This window comes from Salmo salar, chromosome 05 (assembly GCF_965601325.2).
Source record: "Salmo salar chromosome 05, fSalSal1, whole genome shotgun sequence".
Taxonomy (NCBI): domain Eukaryota; kingdom Metazoa; phylum Chordata; class Actinopteri; order Salmoniformes; family Salmonidae; genus Salmo; species Salmo salar.
The window spans coordinates 18535001-18540000 of record NC_138295.1 but is presented as its reverse complement, the minus strand read 5'-3'; the positions used below and the strand labels follow the sequence as shown (position 1 = coordinate 18540000).

The window sequence follows — 5000 nt, the reverse complement described above, 5'->3', positions numbered from 1 at the left end:
CCCAACCGCCAGGCCACCAGCCCTCCAAGATCCCCCCCACAGGCCCCCGAGGGCTGCCCCTCAACCATCTGAGACGCCCCCCCAGAGTCCCCCTCCCCCCCGATATTTGTTTTATCATAATAAAAGAAAATAATTCCCCACCCCCAAGACCCCCCAAGCCCCTGTTCCCCAATGCACCAACAACCAACAAAATGAACAAAAGAGAAAAAAGACAAAGACAAAGGAAAACAGAAAACAAGTATGTAAAAAAACTAAAGACATCAAGGCCAACTGAATATGTTTGAGTGCATGCATGGCACTATTTACATGTGTGTGTGTGTCCGTGTATGTGCACGTGTGTGCGTTTGTATGAGAGTGTATGTATGTGCACGTGTGTGCGTTTGTATGAGAGTGTATGTATATGCATGTGTGTGCGTTTGTATGAGAGTGTATGTATATGCATGTGTGTGCGTTTGTATGAGAGTGTATGTATATGCATGTGTGTGCGTTTGTATGAGAGTGTGTGTATATGCATGTGTGTGCGTTTGTATGAGAGTGTGTGTATATGCATGTGTGTGCGTTTGTATGAGAGTGTGTGTATATGCATGTGTGTGCGTTTGTATGAGAGTGTGTGTATATGCATGTGTGTGCGTTTGTATGAGAGTGTATGTATGTGCATGTGTGTGCGTTTGTATGAGAGTGTGTGTATATGCATGTGTGTGCGTTTGTATGAGAGTGTATGTATGTGCATGTGTGTGCGTTTGTATGAGAGTGTGTGTATATGCATGTGTACATGCGTACAAACACCTGCATGGCAACAGCCTCAGGCAAACAGGCATCAGATGTAACAACATTGCCCCTCAGTGTCATGAAATGTGCTTTTTGTTTTGTTTTATTTTGACTTTATTTTTATACATTTATCTTTGACCGTCATCCTATCCACCGCCTAGCAACTCCACTCCCACTTCTCCAAATCCACATCCCAACCCTCAGCTTCCCTCAGCCCATCCCACCTATCTCTGCTGGCCACCCTCTTCGGATTTCTGTACAATCATTTCAGCTGAAAAGCACAAAGTCTTGAATCTTGCGTTGTTTTAGATATCAACTCATACACCCTGTACCATGGAATCAGTACATCAAAAATCTCTTCCCAAATATTTTGCAATCTGTATGGCACAGCTGTCAACATCCTGGTCCTCAAATGAAGCTGGTATACTTTCCTATTTATGCTATTTTTTATTTATTCCAGTTTTGATCCTTTATATTGGGCAGACAGACCAGTTCCCTACCTCCTCCCACTGCCTCCTCCATTTGGGGGGTAATGCTGTAATCAATTGGTTGTACTCTTGGATTGAGCAGACCTTCCCATACAATTCTGTTAACTCCATGAAAGACATAACTCTACCATTCCATTTTACAATATCATTTAAAAACAAAATACCCTTATCCATAGATACAGGTCTTTTATCAACCAGCACATTTGAGTTCAGCCATAATATTTGTTGTAATATTTGTTCTACCTTTTCAGGGGGAGGAAATTGAAATTGTAACCAGCTCTGCAATGCTTGTTTGAAAAATAGAGATACTCAATTAATCGAAAATGATGCAAGGCAATCTGCACAAAGACAAAAAATGTAAACAATGGATGAGCTTTTCTTAGTAATCTACTTGAGAACCATTTTGTCACGTTTGACTTGGACTGGTGGATGTGTGGAATCAAGTGCAGGAGACAGAGGTGCTGGAGGTGAGTGTCTTTAATGATCCTACTCACACACACGCCGAAAAGCACAGGGTGCTATACAAAGTTCCAGTAATTGGTTAACTGCGCCCGTACAGCACAAACAAAATACACTTTCTAAGGCAAGGAGCGCAGCCTGGTAAATCCTTTCACAAAAAAACAAACTATCGATCACACAACGTGGACAATAAACAATCCCGCACAAAATCCCAACTGAAAACACACATTAAATAAGTCCCCACTAATGACATACACAAAACAGGTGCGGAACAGACAGACAAAACTAAACGACACAGAAACAACGATCGGTGGCAGCTAATAGGCCGGCGACGACGACCGCCGAGCGCCGCCTGACCGAGGAGGGGCGCCACTTTCGTTGGATCCTGTGACACATTTAGGGTTCAAGTAAAACTTTTGTATAAGCGAAATTTATAGTGAGAAGTTTAGTACTTGTACATGTAATAATCTCAACCCACCCAGCTCATATTCATTATATAGATGGGCATGCTTTGTCTTGTCTGGTTCAGCATCCCAGATAAAGCTAAATATTTTTTCCTCATATGATTTGAAAAGCTCATCAGCAGGAGTAAGCAACGCCATAAGTAAGTGAGTAAACTGAGATTTAATCAGTGTAATTTTTCCATAAGTAGAAAGGTATTTACCTCTCCATGGTTGCATGATCTAGTCTATTTTTACCAGTTTTCTATTCAAATTCATTGTGGAGAGCTCTTCTATATCTTTTTTTATATGAATACCAAGTATTCTTCACCCTATTCAATTCTGTCTCTACCCATCAGTCTTCCTCTCTGATGTATCTCTTATTCAATCCCTCTCTATCATACATTTCATTTTTTCATTGAGCAGATGAGACTTACAGTTATGAGTGCATACATTTTTCATACTGGTACCCCAAGGGGATCAAACACACAACCCTGGCATTGCAAGCGCCATGCTCTACCAACTGAACCAAACGGGACAGCATCGTGTTTTATTGATTACTCTGTTCCTCCTTGGCCGAGGTGTCTGGTGGCTATGAAATTAAACTGTAGAGGTTGGCAGCATCACCGAGGGGGTGTACGTCCAGGATCAATACACAGGTTGGAACCGTTTACAAAGGGAAACAGACTAAAGCAGAATCTAATGTGTGGTTGCAGAATGCTGCAAAGTACAGCTGCTCTTGAACATGGCCTTGAGAAGTGCCCATAGAACTAAAGTGAGACACTTTAAAGGGTGTTGCAAGGACAATGCTAATTGTTCAGGTGAACGTCACACAACTTTGAACGTCACACAACTTTGCCTTTCTGAACGAAGCCTCGTTCTGCTTTTTGGCTTGGCGTCACTGATGCAGGTGTTTGGAGGGGAGGGAGGGAGATAGAGAGAGAATGAGTGAGGGATGGCATAGAGGGAGGGATGGGATGTCCTCTACTCCTATGGCAAGGACATTATTGGTACCGGCTACTTCTATATTAGTCAATACTCAACCTCTTGTTGTCAGCCAGTGAAGTAATCCAAGCCTTCTAAGTCATCCTTTCTAGTGTAATATAGATTGACGATGCTTTCATCTTCCAGTAATTGTGTTAAATAATAATATAATGTCACTTAGATTATGCTTTTCTCCCAAGTGACTTACAGTACAGTGAGTGCATAAATGTTACATATATAATCCATACAGGAATTGACTCAACGACCTTGGTGTTGCTGGTGCCACAATCGTACTAACTGAACCACACATTACCTGTGTTGTTCTTCTCCTACAATCTTATTCCCTTGCAGGAAAACGAAAACAACATCCTTTTCATGCAGACTAGTATCTTCCCACAACCTTAGCTAATTTGGTTCTGGGTGCTGAGATTATGTAAGAACCAGCTACCTAAAGCATAGATAAAAGCACCTAAACATTCCTCAGTGAAACTGTGACCAAAGTGTTCCTTCCCATGAACTTTGAACCCTCCTGTCTGTCACAGGTATTACGCAACACATCCATCTGAGAACAAACATTTAATGACATCCCATGACACCACAGGAGGGGTCAAAAGTTGTTTTAACTCAATTCTCCTCAGTCCTGTCAATTTATGCTGCAGGTAGGCCTCGGTCTGAGTCAATGGGAGATACCGGTAATACGTTTGAGATAAAATATACTTCCTGTAACATGGTATTTGATAGTGAAATATCTTGTTGTTATACTAAAAGAGAAACCCTACCACTGATTTCTATAAGGGACATCTTTTTTTCCCTTTGGTTACACAACAGCTGCCTGCAACAGATCTATTTTACAGAAACCATATAAAATATCCATGTAGCCTATAGTGATTTACATAATCTGCCAGTGCATGTGTCATCTCTGTTGATATGCTGACACTGGGTTAAATGTCTTTATTTTACCAGGTAAGTTGACTGTGAACACATTCTTTACAGCAACGACCTGGGGAATAGTTACAGGAGAGAGGAGGGGGATGAATGAGCCATTTGGAAGCTCGGGATGATTAGGTGGCCATGATGGTATGAGGGCCAGATTGGGAATTTAGCCAGGACACCGGGGTTAGCACCCCTACGATAAGTGCAATGGAATCTTTAATGACCACAGAGAGTCAGGACACCCGTTTCATGTCCAATCTGGAAAACAGATCTGGAAAACAGAAAGCAACCTACACAGGGCAATGTCCCCAATCACTATCATGGGGCATTGGGATATTGTTTTGTAGACCAGAGGAAAGAGTGCCTCCTACTGGCCCTCCAACACCACTTCAAGCAGCATCTGGTCTCCAATCCATCCAGGGACCAGTCTTGCTAAGCCTCAGAGGCAAGCCAGCAGTGTGATGCAGGGTGGTATGCTGCTGGCACTGGTATAACGCACTGCTATAACGCACTGGTATAAAGGCACTGGGATAAAGGCACTGGGATAAAGGCACTGGGATAAAGGCCCCTTTCCTCAGGTAAGCTATAGCCAAATTACTGAAAAAATGTATTTGTATGTAAGCAAAACCTCCTCATCCTGAGTTAGTGGTAAATCGAATCATTACGGATACCAACAGGACCGAGAGACAGACAGTCCCACAGTCCCATCTCTCTCCAATAAGAACACTTATTGGAGAGAGATGCTCCTCGCGTGCAGCAGTAGTGGAGGAGAGGGACGTGACAGCCCATCCGCTTAGATCGCTCACACACACACACACACACACCAGAGACGCCCCCATCCACGCGCAATCGGTCTACAACGTTTCCCGCCGGCTGGACCTCCCGCATGCCTGAGCCAGTGCGTGGAGGCGAGACTAGCCTACTGTAC

The 5000-nt window shown here is 43.2% G+C and overlaps 1 protein-coding gene across 1 annotated transcript in view; it reads left to right on the top strand.

The window, feature by feature from the left end:
- Positions 1–4896: 4896 nt before the first annotated feature.
- The window catches only part of psd2 (pleckstrin and Sec7 domain containing 2), a 40834-nt gene continuing 40730 nt past the window's right edge, over positions 4897–5000 (top strand). The window contains exon 1 of the mRNA XM_045717963.2: positions 4897–5000. This exon is cut by the window's right edge and continues 206 nt beyond it. The gene's annotated coding sequence lies outside the window, so the exon portion shown is untranslated.